We start from the raw sequence: 20,642 nt of genomic DNA, 5'->3' as shown, positions 1-20,642 counted from the left end.
CCTCGTAGGTGTCACATATTGTCTCCTGGCTCAGGCAGCTATCACCAGCCAACAACTCACCCCCATTGCTCACCTGGCTTTTTCCTAGACAGTGACTCTGCAGCCCTCTCTTTCTCAAAGACACCTTGATTTTTTTTTTTATAGCTCCAGGTTTTGCTCCGTCCTCTTAAATTGGCCAAACTGGGCACACCTGTTTTGGCACAGGGGCACTTGACCTAATTCCTTGATGGGCCATGTACCGGGGAGAGGGGAATGCTTGGTTTTGAATACTTACAAAAGGTGATACGCAATTCCTGACACATCTGCAATTTTAAATGGCATCATTCAAACCAAGGAACTTCTTTATTTAGCTGCCTGAATTCTACAAATGACAATTTTTTCTGTCTGGAACTTCTGTTTTTTTCACTGCACTTTCACATCGTGGTTACGTGATTTTTAAAGTCTTCTTGATAAATAAAGCATTAATGAGACTGAACAATAATGTAATCTAGACAGCATGATGAAAGTTGACTAACAGTCTTATTGACTGTTTGAGTGCTTGCAGTTCATTCAGTTTCAGCTTTGTATACCATTGCATTAAAAATTACTGGCTGAGGATCCAGCTGAACAAAAAACATGTAAATTGCTTTGTAATTGTACATTTAACTGAATAACTAGAGATTAGTTGCATTGCCTCTTAAAGTCCCTTTATGTTTCTATATTAGTAGATCAACAGTGCAATAGGTAGGTAAGTGCAGAGGGTTCACCAAACGGCTGTTCTTGTGCAGTACAAACTGTTCGTTCAAGTTAGACTTTGCAGAGTCAGGTTTCAAAATTGAACCCTCTTTTATTAGTGAAAGGAAAAGGGACAGTGTTCTTAAGCACTTATTTCACTTTTTTTTCTCTATTATCATAAACCCTTACCCAGATCTGAAAGTCACTTTAATTCACAAGCAAAGTGGTCTAGGAAGCACTTTTGTTTGTGAAATACCTTTAGAGAGTCAGGAAGCTATCAAGATCCTCCATGGTCACAACTGTTGCAGACCTGAAAATGAAGACACTATAGTTCTGGAAGCACATCAAGATCAATGTAAGAGTGGGGAAGAAAAAGAACAGAGACAAAGGTGAGAGATTTTTACTAGGGGACCTATTGTGGGAGGGAACGTATTGTCAGCGGGCAGGTAACAAAAGTAGCTGCTGCTGTTAGGCTGGTGGTGAACAAGCTACTTTGGATAGCTAGAGTGGACAGGTTCTGTTAAACTGCACTCCACTCAGTTCATAAAACTGTTGTTAAAACCTTTTTAGTATTGCACTAAAATGAATATAGGACTGGCCTCAGGCCACTGGTCTTCTGTGTCTCTTTAGTTCAGGTGTAGCTGAGTCAGTCACAAGACATGATTTTGGCTTCTTCCTTCCTGGATACAATCAGAAAAAAAATTCTCCTTTCACAAATGCCACAGAAAAAGGGTCAAATGAACAGCAACTGCCCTGTTGGGTCCCTTTTTAACTCGACATCTATGTCTAATTTTACCATATGTGTCTATAGCGAATTGGTCTCTGCAGTGAGCTACTTAGTCCCTGACCTGTCCACTACCCATGTGGCACCTTCTGAGATCCTGTTAATTGTCACAAGATATCAATTGGTTCAGAACTGGACCAAATTTCTTTATACTTGCTCAATTAGTAGCAAACCAAAGTCACCAGTTTCCAGCGAGATGTTTATTATTTCTGTGATAGTGTTTTCTGTTTTGTATGACACGGTTAAATGCCTTTACTCTAGAATCTGTTCAATTGTGTGGGTTCAGTAAATGTTAACTTCTTGAACCTTGCTGAGTAGGGTCTAGGAGTTTTCATCTTAACCTTGCATTTGGTAAAGGAGATTGCTGTGTGATGAACAGTACCTGTTGTAAACATGCTCAAGGACAATGTGCTAGAGCATTTGGACAAGATTTTGACAGTGCTCAGTGTTGGCCTAACTCTGCTCCCCCGACATAGTTTAAAACTCCCTTTTACTCAAAGGGGAACAGAGTCAGGCCAATTCTGAGCACTCCTGAAAAGCCCATCTTCAGTGTACAACCACACATGGCTTAAGGCAAAACGGGCTACTTACTTTCCAAGGAATTATTCTCCTCCAGATAACACTGTCTGGAAAAGCCAGACCTGCAGTGCCAATCTTCAATTTGGTATCTAGCTATTTTATTTTAGAAGCTGCTGCTGCCACCCAGTGACCAGTCAGCTTCATTGTGCACTGCAAACTTCAGGGCATGTCTACACAGCAGGGCAAAAGTCAAATTAAGCTCTGCAACTTGAGCTACATCAATTGCGTTGCTGAAGTCGAAATAGCTTAATTCGGCTTTTGGCGCCTTCTACACAGCAGGAAGTTGAAGGAAGAGCACTCTGCCTTCCACTTCCCTTACTCCTTGTGAAATGAGGGTTGCAGGAGTTGGAGTAAGAAGTCCTCCAGCTTGACATTATTTTGAAATAATAGCTTACCGTGTAGACATGCTCTTTACATTACAGGCAGTCCCCGGGTTATGTACAAGATAGGGACTGTAGGTTTGTTCTTAAGTTGAATTTGTATGTAAGTCGGAACTGGTACATATTGTACCCCAGGTGTCTCCGATTCAGCCGCTGCTGAAACTGACCAGCAGCTGACTACAGGAAGCCCGAGGCAGAGCTGCTTTGCCCCGGGCTTCCTGGAATCAGCCGCTGATCAGTTTCAGCAGTAGCTGACTCGGGGACACCTGGGGTAGAGCAGCTGGGGGGCTGCCGGGTTGGTCCCACAGTGCCGAGGTGTGGTGCTGTGGGACCAACCCGGCAGCGCCCCAGCTGCTCTGTCCCAGGCGTCCAGATTCAGCTGCTGTTGAAACTGACCAGCAGCAGCTGAATCAGACACGCCTGGGGCAGAGGAGCTGGAGTGCTGCTGGGTTGGTCTGGTAGCACCGACCCTTGGCGTGGCGGGACCAACCCAGCAGCACCCCAGCTGCTCTTGGGGATGCCTGAGGCAGAGCAGCTGGGGTGCTGCTGGGTTGGTCCCACAGCGCCACACCTCGGCACTGTGGGACCAACCCGGCAGCCCCCCAGCTGCTCTACCCCAGGCGTCAGCGAGAAAAGCCTGGTCTGCTGGGGGGGGGGGCGCGCTAGCTGCGCCCCCCCCCCCAGCAGACCAGGCTTTTCTCACTGCGGAGGACGGGGGTGGCAGGACCGCGGTGCGTCTCGGCGGTCCCACCGCCCGCATCCTCCGCGGGTGAGAAAAGCCTGGTCTGCTGGGGGGGGGGCGCACTAGCTGCGCCCCCCCCCAGTTGACCAGGGAGACGCAGGCGGCGGGACCACCGAGACGCGCTGCGGTCCCGCCACCCACGTCCTCCGTGGCTTTGCTCCGCATCTCCCTGGTCTGTCTGGGGAGGCCCCAGCAGACCAGGGAGATGCGGAGCAGCTTTTCTCACCACGGAGGACGCGGGTGGCGGGACCGTGGCGCGTCTGTGCGGTCCCGCCGCCCGCGTCCTCCGTGGCAAGAAAAGCCCCGTTCGTAAGTAGGGATCTGACATAAGTCGGATCCACGTAACTCGGGGACTGCCTGTATTCTGAAATAACGCTGCTGTGTAAACATATCCTCAGCCAGAGTCAGGTGCTCATGAAGGTCACCTTTGAAAAACACTGAAAAATACTTCTCACTCAGACATTTTTCCATTAAACATTTCTTTTTAGCATTTCTTACTTCTCTCTCCAAAACACACCAAAAATTACCTATAGGAATTTGACAAGAAAACAATTTTATGTTAGAAATGTCATGTGCAATATGTGATTGTAATTTTTAGGCTAACAACAGCACAAGCTGGCTAGCTCTTCTGTCAGTTAGAGAACCATCCTTTGTGTGTCTTCCACACTCCCTTTTTCTCCATGTCTGATGCATCTCCTGCCAGTTATGCACTCTTAAAGCTAACTGCTTTCATGTCATGCAGTAAGGCTGTAGGCTTGCTTTGATTTAGGTTAGCACAGCATGGACTGAGACCTGAGTTATTGGATGGTTTTTATATATAAACTTATATTGAGCTTGAATACTGGATTCCATTTTGAGTAGCTTTTAATACCTTCCTTCATTACTGGGGCATGAAAACCATTCTCTTATGAATGTGAGATTATGTAAGGTACGTGCAGTCTTCTGCAAAAATGATACTCAGTTTTCAACCCAGAGAAGCAAGGTTTAAAGCTGTACTTTTTTTGTCTTACAGCAGGTTAATTTCCAAGAACCCTGCAGTCACTACTGAATCCAGGGGATCCCACTTACTCTGTGAATTGTTAATTGGAGTCAAGCTGTAGGGAGCTCAGCATTATTATTAGCTCGGATTCTCTTTTGGTAGATGCTTGTGTGCCTTCCACATCTGTAAGTCATGATGATGTATCTCACATTGCACCTCTTGTGGTTTCATGTCATGGACACTGTCATTCAAGCCTAAGGTAACTGAAAAGGATGCCCTCTTGGTCTCAGCCAAATAAGTATCTTATTTAAGAAACAGTGGTAGTAAAAGGAGGCACCTCCTACATCTTCCTTCTCTTTCCAAGAACTATTGCAGCACTCCCAAAAGGTGCAAGGAATAATCATTATTTATGTTAACATATTTCCAAGAAGCCTGAATCTTGTACCAGGTCCTCGGCATCTTAGAATAGTAATAGAGATGTAGTCGTGTTAGTCTGGCACTGCACTTGTTCTGTGCAAGAGGACATCATCTTGCCCCAAAGAACAATCTTAGGTATAGGACAAGAGATGGCTATCGACAGGTAGCTGGGGTGTGTGCAATGAGATGAGATAGCTCTGTGTGATTGGCAATGGTATCAGTACCCCAGCAATACAACCACTGTCAAGTGTTTCCCTAGGTACCACAGTGAAGGAGAGTATTATGGAAGGAGTTGGAGGGAACTGAGGCAGCTTGGCAGATAGGGGACGAAATCTAATCTGGCTCTCCAGGCATTACCATGCTAAAATAGGTTCACAGGAAGGAGAAGAGGGTCTCTTGATTTTCATCTGGATTACAGACTAAATGAAACAAGGAATGGTAGATTGTCTTATTTAGACACTGCATCCTAAACCCAGCAATTCAATGGAAGTGACACCATGGGATATACATTTACTTATCATAAAGAACCCCAGGTTTTCAACTTTATAAACTGATTATTAAGAAAAATTGAAGAATCTTCTTCCACAGCCATTAAATTGCACGAGCTTGTGCTGTTCTGTGACCTCAGGTGTACCTATTTTTTTATAAATGTGTATTAGGACCCTTTCACCTGATTAATTTCAATGTGTGTATGTGCACTGAAGACAAGATTTGAAAATATATATATAAAACCAAAGATTCCTATGGCAATGCATTTTCTTTTATAAGGTCAGCCTGCTACCGCACATTGTGACCATCAGCCCTTTATAAACACGATGTTGGATCAACTCTCACTTGCATGCTATTTTATTTGTATAACCTTTTAAAAACCGAGCCGTTGTTATTGGACTGGAGAAGTCACTGTCAAGCACAATGTTGGAGTACTGACCTGAGGTCAAGCTGCTAACATTTGGTAGGAGGAAGTATTATGTTTTAGAGAAATACTGTAAAGGTTTCCACCCCTTTCAACAGAACAAAGGCACAGATATACACCCTTAAATTCTCACTGTGACTGCACACAAATATGCTTAGAAATACCCTCTATTCTCTGAAGCAGGTACTATTGATAGTCCTATGTGTTTGTACAGCACCTAGTTCACTGTGAAGTTACAATAGCAGTCAGTGAGGTATCCTGCTGTAAGTTTCCCTAGTTAGCTGTACTTAAATACCCCTCTGACAAGAGTTAACATCTAATTTCTGAAACGATGGCACAGGGGCTCATGACAAATCATGCTTCCACTGGATTATGTATTTTTTTAAATGTCTTAGACAGGTAGCTGTGTTAGTCTGAAACTATATGTTATTAGCTTTTATGGGCAAAACCCACTTCTTCAGATGAGCTGACATGGAGAAAGAGTGCATCTGAAGAAGTGGGTTTTGCCCACAAAAGCTCATGATACTGTATTCTTTTAGATAGACATATTAATGGGGTAAATATGTTCGATTAAACCAATTTTTACAAGGGCTGTATTGTACTACCTATGGTACAGCTTTTCCTGTTGTTTTATCCACTAAAAGTGCCTGCTTGATGAGAGTTCTTACAGAACATGTGTAATATCACTTTAAACCTGTAACCTCCCTATCAGGAGACTACATTAATTGCTTTCAGGGGAAGTGGATGCTGTGACTTAACAGGACCTTTATATTTTGTAACATCTAGGTTCCATGCGAGTAACTTTTAAAAATGTAATGCATTAGTTGCTCATGGTCAGAAAAGTGACTATAAAATGGCACCCCACTATTCCCTGTGTGTTTCTCAAAGTTGCTTATCTTATAAATTTGTTGCTTGAGTTAATGCTGTGTAACAACTAAAACTGTGAGATTTTAAAGTGGATTTTGCCTCCTATCTCTTGAACAAAACTAAAGTTTTGATTGCAAAATCTGATTACTGGTGATTTAAGAAATTAAGATTCAATACACAGGACTACTGATTCAGAACATCCTTCAATTTGCAAACTAAACAAATCCAATGCGCCAAAAGAGTGAAGAAATATGAAAATTCAGAATGTCACTTTTCTGACTAATTCCACTTTAAAAGGATTAGTTCCGATTGTTTGCTATTGCTCAAGTGAAATGACAAGCAGGGAAGTTTCAGAAAATTTCTTATTTTGCAAACTCATATATATCTGACTTGCCGTTGTCACGTAGCTAGATGGTTCAAATACTACAATTTGTACATATAACTACTGTTGGGCATAAAATTTTGCATGTCAAATTATGTCGGGGGAGTCCTCTTAAAAATCAGTTCCCCAACTATGACATTTATTTTGATTTTCCATTGTACTATAAGCAATACTGACAGTGTTGTGGGCAGTGCCAGCATTTACACTCAGTAATACTAAGGCTAGCAAAGTAAAGTGAGATAATCTAAATTAGAATACTTGAGAGTATGTGTAAACGGGATTACATTCCCATTTTACCATTATGGAGGTTTCTGTTAATAATCCATTATTTATCTGATTCATTAATACTCTGTGAAATATTTAAAAAATGTTTGAGGGGGGATATTCACAGGCTTTAAAGCTTTTAAATAATGAACGTGGTATTGCATTATTTCTGTCAGTCATACATTGTATGTAAAGAATAAGCAATTTCACTTCAACCACAAATCTTAACTAGGGATATATATCTAAAGATGATTATTACCACGGCCAAAGACCACTTACCTCATGCAAATAATCTTGTTGACTGACATCTCCCATGTGCTTTGTGAGAGAGTTTCAACCCCCTTATCTTTATGGCATGATTCACCTCCTGTGAAGTCACTGCTGACACCTCTATTACACTTACCCACCTCTTACCATAACGGTACCCGCCATGGCTCTCAGCACATGTTCTGCCTTTGAAACTGGAATCTAAAGTTATCGATATACTGTAGCTTTAACAGTATTTGACATGCTGAATTTTAACTGTGAACAGTGTGAACTACTTTACTTTATTGTACAAAAAATAAAATATTTAGACCGACAAGCATTTAACTGTGCACTGAAAGATGGGTGTTATGCAGAAGAATCAGGCTGTTGCTTTCAGATGCTTACAAGTACTGATTTTATTACAGTGTTTTTCTCTGTTTCTGATTAATAATCTCACATCATTATTGAGATCACATCCTCACTACCTTGCCCCAAGGGAATTTTCAAAAGGTTCAGAAGAGTAAAGTGGCAAGATCCCGCCGATTTCTAATTCCATGTTGCCTGCACTAACTCTGCAGGCTACTGGACTTCTCCCTCCCCTGCACTCCCATGCCTGGACCTGATCTCACATGACCACAAGCATTTATTTTACTCACACCTAGGGGCCCTTCACCTGACCCAATACTGGATTTACAATGGCACCATTGTGGCTAGCCCTCAGCTACACTGCAGGCTCTCTGAGTTTCTGTGCATATAAATATGGATGATGTGTTGGAACTGGTTTTTTGGCTGGCTGAAGGGATGTACCTCCCTCCTGCAGCTGGAGGGATGTCTTCTGCAGAAGGAACCACCCTAAATTGTGGATAACAAATCTAAATCCAGCAGGGAAGATTAGATGACATCAACCCTTCGGGGAAAGGTCTTTTTCTTTTGTATGACTGTACAGTAGCATCAGCAAGTACACCGTACAGTGCAGCCCCAATTCTGATGTATGACCCAGTTAAGACAAGCCATCCTACTTTGCATATTCAACAGCCCTAGCAATTTCACTTGTGCACCCACTGCATTGCTTCCCATGACTCATGATTAGGAAGGCGTTAGGCTTCTTCAGAAATGACAAGAGAAAAAGCAAAGAGAAGTTACAAGTGTGTTTGTTGGACACTGCAGAAGGTTAGAAAACCCCTCTCTCCTTCTGCTAATTTGCAAAGCCAGAATGCCGCCAAGTCATCTTAAAGCCGGCTGAAGTGTGCGGGGTTCGAAGAGCAAAGCTTTGATAAATGAATTAGTTGAGGACAAGTGGGCAACTGCACAGTTTGGGAGTCCTGTAGTGGCTGGAACCTGCGTCCCTCACTCCCAACCTCCAGATTAAAGAGCAAGTTGTGATTTTTTCCCCACCCTTCTCAGAGCTGCTCACTCCTAAAGGACCAGTCCCTCTTGTGACCCACCACTTGCTGCCAGGCAGGATGGGAAAAAGAGGCAAGAACCACCCCTTCAGTCCCATTTCTTAATGCACTCAAGGGAAGTGCTTTTACCTGTACCCAGTAGGGCAGCATTTGAACCCCATGCCAGAAGCCTAGGAACCACGGAGGGCTGAGAAGTGCTGGGCACCTGAAGGTGAAATACCGTAGCAAGTTGCTCCTGAAAGGTTTCAGGTGTACATCAAGAACCAGCTACATAAAAAGGGCCTGAGAAGGCAGGTTGGGGGATCTAGCTCCAGGTCTGATACTCAGAGAACTGGCTCCTTTGCCACATTTTCGAAGGTGCCTAAGGAGCGTCCCGATTTTCAGCGGCTCCGCGCCCCCGGACTGAGCGTGAGGGCTGGCCCGGGGGAGAAATTGCCGGCTTGTGCTTGGCATGCTCCCGCTGCCTTCCCTCCGCTACGAAAACTTCCCAGCATCACCCACCCGCCTCAGGGCCAGCCACTGCCTCGCCCCCCGCCGCGACTTCTTAGTCACCTTTCTCGGAACAGCCGCCCCCACGCGGCGTCCTCTCGCCGCTCCATGCTGCAGCGCAGGCGGCGGGAAAGCTGCCCCGGGTGGGGGACCCGCGCTAGCCGCTCCTGGGGCACTGGAGAGCCCAGGCGAGCTCCTCCCGGGGCGCTACGGGGCAGAGCGGTCCAGCCGGACCCTGCGCTGAACTCAACTCGTCCCGTGCTGCGAGCTGGGCTCGGTATTTCCCTAGCGGGGGACAGGTGCACCAAGCGCCTGGGGCTCTGCCCGGCCGCTGCCGTCGAGGCTGGGCTGGCCAGGTCCCTCGTGGCGCTCTCCGCGCACGTGCCCGACAGGCGCAGTAGGAGCCGCCCTGACCGCGTTTGGCTCCTCAGGAGGCTGGTTCGAGCCCCGGCTGAGGCCTAAGCTAGGGCTCCTTTTTGCCTCTAAGGCAGCCTGGACAGGGCTCAGCTCCCGCCCCCCAGTCCCGGCCCAGCCCCGGCGCGGGGACTCAAGCAGCACCAGGCCCCGCTGCCGGAGGCTTGACGAGGGCCCCCGAGGGCTCTGCTGAAGACGGGTCTGGGGCGCCACGGCGCGGATCCCTGGGCGGTGCTTACTCAGGGAGGGGTCAGGACACTCAGCCCGCCCCCCCCCCCCGAACACTTTTGCCGGGGGCTGCGCCCGGGGCTTTCACCCTGCGGGGCCGGGGAGCAGCGATGGGCTCACAAAGACCCCCCCCCCCCAGAGCGGAGGATGCTCAGGACAGCTCCCCGCTCCCGTCTTCTAGACTCAGCCCCGGCGGCCTCCCTGCGCCTCGGGCCACGTGCGCGCCAGCGGGGCGAGGGAAGGCAGCGCCAGCCAGGCCCCCTGCCGGCTTCGGGCCACGCTGCAGCCCCCCCGCGCAGGCCAGGCAGGGCCGCAGCCGCCGCTCGGGGTATTTGGCCCCCTGCTGGGGCTGGTCCGATACTTCCCTTCTCCCGCAGCTGCAGGGCGAGCCTGGCTGAGGTCGCTGCCCTGCCACGTTACCCCGGCGGGCCCGGGAAATCTCCCTGCAAGGGGACAGCGACCTGCCCTTTCCAGCCAGGGGCGAGCCCCGTTCCCTCAGCAGCAAGCCAGGCACCTGGCAGCTTACGTGAGCCAGGGCTCGGGCTCAGCTTCCCAAGCCTTAGAGCAGGGGTTCCCAAACTGGAGGCGTGAATACATTCCTGGGGGGCATGAGGCAACCCAGCCCCCCATCAAACTCCCCCCCAAGTTTTGCAGCTACTGTTGTTTCTCATCCCCCATCAGTTCCTTCCCCCCCCCCCCAACAAGTTTTGCTGCTATTTTGGGGGGGCATGAGGCAGCCCAGCACCACCCCCCATCAATCTCCTCCCCAAGTTTTGCTATTTTTTCTCATCCCCCATCAGTTCCTTTCCCCCCCCTCCCCAACGAGTTTTGCTATTTTTTTAAGGGGGGGGGGGACTGTGAAGGTTTCTCAAAAATAAAAAGACGGCGTGATGCCAAAAAGTTTGGGAACCACTGCCCTAGAGCCTGGTGTCCCCCCAAAGCCCTGGTAAGCCACTCCCAAGCAGCTGCCCTACACCCCAAGGGACTAATGCTCAGTGGGCCCAGCCTGGCCTGCAGCAGCACCTCCCCAGAAGAGAGAGATCAGCCTAGGGCCCTTGTACTCTGCGCATGATATCCCCTTACTCATAGGCAGGTCTGTGCTGATACATCAGGGCCACGTATTAGGTTCCCCTGGCCCTGCCCCTCCTGAAGCAAAGAGAAGCCAGCCCCAGCAGTTCTGCCTGGTCATCACAACCCCCTTCCTGCACTAATGGGGCTGGCTCAGCACAGGGCCCCATAGCCTGCCTCCTCCCCTCCCTTCTTGGGGTCTTATTCTACTGCACTAGTGGCACATGGGCCACTGCGCTTCTGAATGCGGGGCTGCTGTTAATAAACTGAATTAAGCTACTGGTAATTCAGACAGCCAGTGTAGAAACTTGGCTACAGAGCAAAGAGCTCTGCTTTGAGATCTCTTGCTGCAACATCCTTTTGCTTCCATTTCCTGCAGCACCAGCCTATTAATAAGACACAGCTCCAGATCAATTTTTCCCACCTTCATATCATTTTAAGTTAGAACTACAGACAGGGAAACCTCTTACCACCGCACCCCGACAAAAACCTGATTGTACAGCATCTCTCCAAATTGAACAGTGCAATAACGTCCTTTTGTTGCCCTCGGCACTACAGGCTGGTTTCTGCCGGGGGCACCTATCCAGCCTCACTAAAGCAGCAACGCAATACTGGAGAGCAGCTAGGCAATCCTAAACTCCAGTATTTACGTGCTGCTAGAGCACTGCTGACATACTTCCACGGTAAAGAGGTCTCCAGGACTTCCAGACCCCCCACCCCCTTTTTTTTTTTTAAACAATCCTTGCAGGTTGTCATAGCACTTCTAATTTGTCTTACAATGGAGGAAAGAATGCTGAACAAAACAGGAAGCAGGATTAAGTCAAGCCATGTGCAACTGGTATAAGCCAACTGGAGACACAACATTGAAGATGATTTAGTGTATTAAGATGAAGCTATTGCTGATATTGGAGATTAATGAAATATTGAACAATCACATGGCCTGGGATCAGGTCAATGAGCTAAAATAACACAATGTGTTTTGTTTTAGGCAAATTCACCACACCAATACATAAAAACAATTATCTTCGCAGGCTGGAAAAAAGGGTACATGTGACAGCACTACTAAACATATTTAAACATACCTGTTCAACTGACCTAAGAGAGACATGAGAAGGTGGCAGCTTCCACGGCTGACACCCAGAAGCTCCCTTTCTTGTCTATCCTTGAGGTAATGAGGCAGCCCAGCATGGTCTGTATCTCCTTGTCCCTACAAACCATGATGTGCTGCTACATCTCCTCAAAGCCCAACAATGGTGAAATTCCAAATGGTATTTTGATTATTTTAAAACATGATATAAGGGACCGAAGCGCATAACGCAATACATTGAAGACATTCTTAACAATGACATATTACACACAAGTTAAAATGTTCTTCCATTCTGTTCTACCAGAAAGCCTGTAACTAGAAAAGAGAACAAGTAGTTATTTAAGAGCATCAGGACTACAGTCATTAAATAAATAAATAAATAAATAAATAAACAAACAAACCCAAAAACCTAATTCATTTGCCCCAAATACCTAGTGGACTTGCTGCAGTTAACTACATTTTCAGATCAGCCAGGTCTCCTGCTCCTGCTCTGCCCTGTACTACTTGTCTGGCCCTATGAAACAGGCTATTGGGAAATATGAATAGTCTACAGCTTTTCGTGTGGGTACCTTGCATATATGGGGCTCAGTGATAGGGGCATCTTAAAAGCTGATACCTGGGTAAGAAATAGTTATAGTGTTAAAGTGTTTCCCTGAATTATTTCAATTTAGAGAATCCAGATTCCTTCAGACTCACTTTCAGGACATAATTTGAAGCAACAAGTTCTCTCTCAGGTCCATATCACTCAGATTTCCCCTTTGAAATACGAATTATCACAGCTGCCTCTGCAGATGGAGAACACCACACTTTTGGAAAAGGCAAGGGGGGGGAGAAGAGGAGAAGTGTGGAATATGTTTCTTGTGAGGTCCCCAACTTCATAGTGTACAAACTTAAGATGTAATTACAAGTTAGCCTACGCATTAGTACAGATGTATTGAAGATAGAAACACATGTATGTTAAGCTTTTTCACATTTTCACGTGATAAAAAAAGATAGGTGCGATACTAACAGGTATGTATGTTCCTCCTACTCACCTTTTTAGGGCTTGTCATGGGGAAAAAATAGGAACAGTGTTAGAAATATGGCATTAAGATGTCTCCCACCAACAGTATGCTCTCACCTGTGCTAAGCATTCTAAATACATTTTTCAGGTCCATGTTACCCCACCCCCCTTTAACAGAACTTTAAAATAGGAATGCAAAAGCTCTAATAGTGTGTGCTGAATTCATGCAAATTTACAATACTGATTTTTGGCCAGCAGATATAACTTGCTTTCTCACTTTAGTACTGGCATTGTCAGTCAAACAACTCTAAAAGAGTGAATGCTACTTTACCCTTTTTCTTATTGTTCCTCTAGCAATATCTTGCTTGGCTGTACCTGCTTAGCCTGTTTAAGAGAGTAAAAAAAATACTCAAAAGGGTAAGTGGGTTAGTTTAATACTGTCAAAGAAACAAGCTCTCAGTTCTAGAAATCTGTTTTGATTCTAGATTGAGTTTCAAGTTATAGAATGATCATCTCCAGAAGCTGGAGGTGCAGAACTCTCAAATCTATAAGCCAAGAGGGCAAATAGATCCTGCCTCTTAAAAGAAGGGTGACATTTCCAAACCACTGCCCATCTATTAGCACAAGCCCTTTGGAGAAAAGAGGAAGTGAATTTTCACAATGTAAATAGGGTTATTTGGAAGAGGAGCACAAGGCCAGTTGAAATGTACAGTAAAATACAGAGATAAGAAACTATTCTTACCAATGCAAGCCAAAAGAGCAATTATTTGAAATGGCATAATGCTATTAATCATCTCATGCAGTACAGCGAGGTTTTTGTTTTCTTGTTTAACTAGCCACTTTGCATTCTCGATACTGCAAAAGTCAGGACTGAAGTAAAGACGGTCAGTTAAGAGCATCTTCCCTGAGAAACAACAAATGTTCATCAACTTTTGTGGGCAAAAACCACTTCTTCAGATGAGTGAGTTTTGCCCACAAAAGTTCATGATACTATATATATTTTTGTTAATCTCTAAGGTGCCACAGGACGACTAGTTGTTTTTGAATATACATACTAACATGGCTACCCCTCTGAGGCTCCCTGAGAAAGTTTTGTCTAAGGACTATCTCTTGTTGTTAATTACAGGTTCATCTTAGTAGGAATTCCATATATCTAACACCACCAGCCTAGACCTTTAAAGGTTATTGGCTAATTAGGTTTACCTTCCCAACGCACCTTGACAGAATGCAATGATGCATCAGTTTGTTCTGCAACTATGATTCCTCGGACACAATTTCATTTCTTTTTTGACAGGACCTAGAAAAGAACACAAAGCAGAGTTTATAAAATGTTCCAACAGACTGTACCTTAGACAGGCAATACACAGTATCATGCACTGACTAATAATCTTTTTTTTTTTGGCTGGTTAAACCTAAAGACAGACTGTTGAAGGCTCCAAAGTGTGCTCATCCTATGAACCGAAAGTAAGCGAGGGGACTCTCCCTTTCATTTCAAAATTGACTGTAATACAAAAATAAGTATTTAAACATTGCTGCACCCATCCCTTCTGTCATCATTGCACTGTCATTTATGTAACACCAGGAACACCAATGACTGGCTGCCTGGATTTTGTTTATTAGGAATTATACACAATTCATATTAGGAATTATATACAATTCACAGTACAGATGACACTAGGTACAGTGATATTAGGAAGCCTTGATTTCTCTATGTACAATTAAGATGGGAAGAAATAGCTCTGCATCCTAAGGCAGAATAAAAACACCACACAAGAATATGGTGAAAAGGGAAGTGTAACTACTTCATACACAATAGCAAGGGAAGCAGATCTGTTGACAGACCAGATGAAAAAGCAAATCCTTATTTATGTTGAGTTTAAAGATATACTACCATTCAACAAGAACATTAAACACAGACTGTCTCGTCTGCCATGAAGGGCATTGGAGACTGCTGCCAGATGAAAGCAGGAGGTACCTCGCCCCGCTCTCATCTGACTGGGAGGGTGGAGCGGGGAAAGGAGATAAAGAGTGAATGCCACGGTGATCTCTAACAATCCAGGAAGAGCTTCTTCAGTTTCATACAGCCCTTCTTAGCAGTGAGAGCAAGACAGGCCAGTCAGAAGTTAGTTGTGCCAGGAAAAGCACATTCAGATCTCTACCATCTTTTGAGCACATCTCAGAGTATCCAGAGGCTCGATAGTCCATTACATTTATTTTATACACTGACATTGTATTTTCTACCAGCAGAGACCACAACTGGTATAATTTGAACTCCAGAAAGTACTGGGGCAGAAATATATGCAGGTCAGACACAGCGGCTACTTCTAGACTGGCATGATTTTCCGTTAAAAGCATTTGCGGAAAAGAGCGTCTAGATTGGCATGGATGCTTTTGCGCAAAAGAACTTTTTTGCGGAAAAGCATCTATGCCAATCTAGATGCGGTTTTGCCCAAGAAAGCCCCGATCGTCATTTTCGCCATCGGGGCTTTTTTGCGCAAAACAGTTTTTAGCTGTCTACACTGGCCTCTTGCGCAAAAACATTTCCTGAAAAGGGCTTTTGCCCGAACAGGAACGTCAAAGCATTTGCGCAAGAAGCACTGATTTCGGACAGTAGAACATCAGTGCTTTTGCGCAAAATCAAGCGGCCAGTGTAGACAGCTGGAAAGTTTTTGCGCAATAGCGGTCGCTTTTGCGGAAAAACTTGCCAGTCTAGACGCAGCCAGCATGTGTATGGGAGCAGTGTATATAGGCATAGTTAATTCTTCTGGATAGCCAGGCATTTTGGATACGCAGAAGTCCACTGTAATGTTGTCTCTAGGACAATACCTATACAGTGTCAGCTTACCACGCCCCAGTGTACCATTATATGAAAATTCTCTTCCAAAACAAGAAAAAAACATCAAAACATAAAAAAAAAAAAAAAATCAAACTTGATGAAAGAAAACAGGGGGTACCGTATAAGTTTCTGTCCTTTTCTTTTTCATAAGTATTAGGGCCAAGAGTGAGATAGACAGATGACAAGACAGACACCCACAGCCCCTTCGCTAATTTGATTAGTTTCCTTTTTAGTGCTAGGCAAAACCAACCCCAAAAAAATATTGTTTCAGATGTACTAAGAATAAAAATGATTATCTATCGCATGGTTGTGTATGAAATGTGACACAGCAGAAATACTAAAATTTTGCCATTGGGGAAAACAAATATCAGATAAGGCATTTGCTTTCTAAAAAGTATATAAAACTAGTCATCCCCACTGCACGTGAAAACAGACATCCAACCACTCATTTTGAATACGGTAATGAAACGAACTAAAGCGATGAGTCCTACCCACTTAAATAGATCATAACTGACTGTGCTCCTAAGTCGGTCATTTTCATTTCAGTTTTAATTTGAGCAATGGAATTTAAGTGTAAAGTATTAATATTTACACACGTGGTTAATAGGTAGAAACACACCTAATGTTTTATTGACCACCACCACGTTTTCCACTACTTCATTTCACAAACAGTTCAGCTCAAAGACTGCTGACACTGAGCTGAGGACATTTAAAGAATAAATAACTATCTATTAATTAACAGCTCACTGTATTACTATATGTATCGTAGTAACATTGTTTTCCTTTGCAACAACATCTCAAGTGAAACTAATCTGCATTCAAAGTGTTCTGCAACTATCATTAGTAAGCACTCTTCACTAGGTAGTAAGCAAGGTAGCCATATAAACAGTGAATCAATTTTAATTTTTGATATCTATAAAACCGGGTGGAGATGAAATATTGATCTTTTCTAGTGTACTTGTATTGAAAGTACCAAATTTATCCCCTAATCACCACAAATTAACTTCTACTATTTCTCTTAAAATAAACAAGGATTATGAGCATTATATGAACATAAATGTATAGCTGCAACCTAAGCTTTGACATTCTACCTTGAAAAATTACACAATTAAGTACTCAAATTCTGTTTTAAGGTGGTATTGGGAATGGGACAGAAAATTGGATATCAAACTGTTACAATAAAGTGTATATCATTTGATTTTTTTTTAAATTAAAGGTTCTAGTTTTACAAAATTTAGAGCTTGATCCTAGAAACCCTGACTTGACTACTTTTATTAAATAACTATTCATGTTAGAAAGGACTACTTGTGCTTGCAAAGGTCTGTTAAGATCAGATTCTAACTTACTGTACTTCAGAACATCAATAAAATTCCCAGGATCCCGTTTTTTCTTAAAAACTGCAGAATGGAAGAACTTCTTCATTCCACTTTTTTCACCATTATCCCATCCAGTTTTAAATAAGGTAAGAATCTGGAACCTGAATTCCTAAAATGAATGTTTGTTAAGAACAGAAAGAAAAACTATGGGTTTTTGTTGTGATATTTTTGTCAGATTCATTAAAGTATAATAAACATGCAGTAATTTAATTATATTCTTCACATTTGGATCACTTTGCTTAAAGCCTACCAAAGACTTCCCTCTTACGTTCCGTAAGTCTTCACTGTATTAGCATTTCACTGTTTTACTAGGTTACTATCAAAATGGTCTCTTTTTGGATTACTAAATATTCATAAAAATAGTGAGCAATGCAGTTCGTTTGATTTCTTCAGATCATACTGAAACCAGACAGATATTGGTACACCTACGTATGTCTATGTAACAGTGCATTAAAAAAAATATATTTACTTTGCACTTTTGTTGTTCTCCCTTTGGAAAGTTATTTTTCTATACACTGAAAAATTGCTTTTACCTATCTGATATATTAATGAAGTAAAAACACACACAAATTACACACATTGCGCTTCTCACTGTATACAGGCAGAAAGACTGTAACTCATCTAACCAAAACATAATTTAGAAGTTCACAAGTGCGCCAGAATTTTCATATTTCCTACGTGAAACAGGTCTGTAAAAAACTGTTAAATTGGGATTTTTTTGTTTCTTCCTTCATTTCAATTTTTTGGCACTTTAGACATTACATGATGATATACTTTATTTACATTAATGTATTTATATTTTATGAAAATACAGTATCTTTCATCACCACTAATAAATTGCTTTAAATAACTAAAATTTCCAGAATTAAAGTAAGTTGAATATGGAAAATAATATTATACCAAATTAGATACGAAATGTATACATATAAATTACATTAGATATTTCTACACGAAAATGGTATCTCAAGACATACAATAATATTTTAAAACTAAATTTTAATACAGTAAACATTAAATAATTACTAGTTGGACGTTATGAGAAAATCAATTTTTTTCACAACTGAATTTGGGGAGGGGAGTGGGAGGCTGAGATCTAGAAATTAAATTGTCAATTTTCCCATTTGCAGTCTGTCAAAACAAAAATTAACAGAATCACAGAGTTTATCCCACAAGATACAATAGTTTTAAAACACTATATAATTCAGTTCTAAGCACGTTAAAAGCTTTCAGAAGCAGAACTGTACCATGTACATTAAATTTTCAATCCTGAGTTCAATTTATTAATAAATACTTTGGTATCTGTTGACAAGCGATGAAAAATTGCTGACGTTCCTCCTTAATAAAACAAAACTCGAAAAAGACTTTTTTTTTTGCAAAAACAAACCCCTCTCTCCCCCCCCCCTAAAAAAAAAACGAATTACGATGTATATTCCGGGTAACATATACCCCGACGAGTTACGGGGCTACTTTACGAAAGCGCTTGGTTTTAAAATGTTTCCGTTCAAACTCGCACCGAAAACAAAAGTCGAATTGAAAATGCCCTAGGTGGAACGTGTCCACACGCGGCCGAGTTACACTCCCAATCCCTGTTGCAACTTTGCAACTGCTTGGATTGAATTAACTCGTCCCGTTTTTTAACCCTTCCCCTCCCGGCCAGCAGCTTTTTAGCGGCCTGTAGCCTTGACCCTCTTCCCTCCCCGCCTCGCTGGGGGACGGCTGCCCGTGTCCCCCTCCCGCTTGCCAGGGCAGGCAGGTTACAGTGTCTCCTGTCACTTCTCAACTGCGTCATTAGTTGATACAATAGCGAGGGCATCGATCGCAGGCCGAGTGTCAGCAATCGCACCGGGAGGCTGGGCAAGCCGTGCGGGGTGGGAGCGAGGAAATGTGCAGCGGGGGGGACGGAAGAGGGGGCACAAGAAGCCCAGGCTGGCGGCGCTGGGTGTGAGCGGGGCAGCGTGCAAGGGGGGAGCACAAGCAGGGCTGGGTGTGAGCGGGGCAGCGTGCAAGGCGGGAGCACAAGCAGGGCTGGGTGTGAGCGAGGTAGTGTGCAAGGGGGATTGCACTTTTACCCTTTGTCACCCTGGGATTTTTGCACGGCACGCGCCTGATTTTTGTTAAAAAGCCCCCCCCCCCTTTCTGCATCTCCAGCTCCACAGTAGCCCCCCCCCCAAGAAGTTGTTTACTCCCCACGCTCGGTGACCTCTCTCCTGTCCCCCCCACCCCGCGCGACATTGGATTTCCGCGACCCAAATATGCCCCCCACCCCGCGCCTCCGGCTGTGCTGAGGGGGGGGGGGGGGGGCTTTTTTTTTTTTTTTTTTTTTTTGCAAATTGGAAGTTTTGGTGGTTTCTGCCCTTTCTCTGGAAAGTTTTTATCCCGCTTCCCGGCGGGCGGCGGGGGCCGCCGCCTGCACGACCCCCCTCCCGCAGCTCACGGGGCGCCCCCCCGTGCCCCCCCCACCAGACCGGCGGCTCCCCGCGCCCCCCTCCCTCCTCACCTCCGAGTCCACTCGAAAATGGCGCCGAAACCGAAAAAACTTCGCAAATTTCATTGTGGGCGGTTGCAAGGGCTGCTGGGAGAGGGGCTGGGGGGGCAGGCGCCGCCCCCGGCTCGGCTCGGCTCGGCCCGGCACCGCCCGCGCTGCGCTGCGCTACGCCCAGGCTGGCGGATGCGCGGGACGGGATGGGCTGGGGAGGAGGGAAGGGGGATGTGGGCGCTGGGGGGAGGAGCGTGGCTGGTTCTGGGGGGGCAGAGTGGGTGCTGACATGAAGGGGTGTTGGTATGGGAAGGGTGGAGCCGGACTGGGTGCTTGGGGGTAATGGCATGCGGGGAAACTGGGCTGGGGGGTGATGAGGGGTGGTTCTGGAGGTGATGCTGCTGGGCTGGGTGGTGTGTGGGGGAACTGGGCTGTGGGTGATGGCAGTAAGAGGGAGAAAGCTTGGCTGGGCACCTCAGGGGGAGCAGGGGTGGCACTAAGGGATGGTGGTGCAGAGAGGTGACACTGAATATTGGGGGCAAGAATGCTGTGCCTTTTGGGAGGGGGGATGGACTTGGGGAGCAGGCTGTGCCCTAGTGGGAGAGGAGAGGATGGCTCTTCTTGGAGCCGGACTAAGCCCTGATTCATAATTTCTAATGCCAGAAGGGGTCATTGTCTAGTCTAACCTAATGCACGACTCCAGCCATAGAACTTCCCTGTACTAATTCCTGCTTCCAATCCAATAGCTGTGGCTGAATTATAGCAGAGCTTTGGAAAACATGCAGTCTGGATGAAAGAATTTCCAGTGATGGAGAATTTCACCTCTGCCACAGATGGGTAAGTTGTTCCAATGGTTGAGTACTCTGACTGTTAAAAATTTGCATGTTATTTCCGGTCTGAATTTGGTTACCGTCAGTTGCCAGCCATTGTCATGTTTCTGTTTCTTACATAGGCACTTATAGACTGGCTGTGTAGCCCCTTAACTTTTTCTTGAT

General features: G+C 44.9%; 2 long non-coding RNA genes across 6 annotated transcripts in view; one reads left to right on the top strand and one right to left on the bottom strand.

The window, feature by feature from the left end:
• Nucleotides 1-7,665: 7,665 nt before the first annotated feature.
• On the bottom strand, nt 7,666-19,849 carry LOC102457338 (uncharacterized). Of its 2 annotated transcripts, XR_012906928.2 has the most exons (3): nt 19,669-19,849; nt 17,142-17,280; nt 7,666-14,256 (listed from the first exon to the last, which is right to left on the bottom strand). It is a non-coding gene; the product is annotated as an uncharacterized LOC102457338 (long non-coding RNA). The 2 variants fall into 2 exon arrangements; XR_012906929.2 differs by lacking the exon at nt 19,669-19,849 and having other exon boundaries at nt 17,142-19,407.
• Nucleotides 19,850-19,919: 70 nt separating this feature from the next.
• Nucleotides 19,920-20,642, top strand: part of LOC106731460 (uncharacterized) — a 43,002-nt gene continuing 42,279 nt past the window's right edge. For all 4 annotated transcript variants that reach the window (XR_012906934.2, XR_016350617.1, XR_012906935.2 and 1 more), the window contains exon 1: nt 19,920-20,484. This is a non-coding gene — a long non-coding RNA (uncharacterized LOC106731460). The remainder of the gene's footprint in view (nt 20,485-20,642) is intronic.

This window comes from Pelodiscus sinensis, chromosome 13 (genome assembly GCF_052426305.1).
Source record: "Pelodiscus sinensis isolate ZL-2025 chromosome 13, ASM5242630v1, whole genome shotgun sequence".
NCBI classification, from domain to species: Eukaryota; Metazoa; Chordata; order Testudines; family Trionychidae; genus Pelodiscus; species Pelodiscus sinensis.
This window is presented reverse-complemented; position numbering and strand designations above follow the sequence as displayed.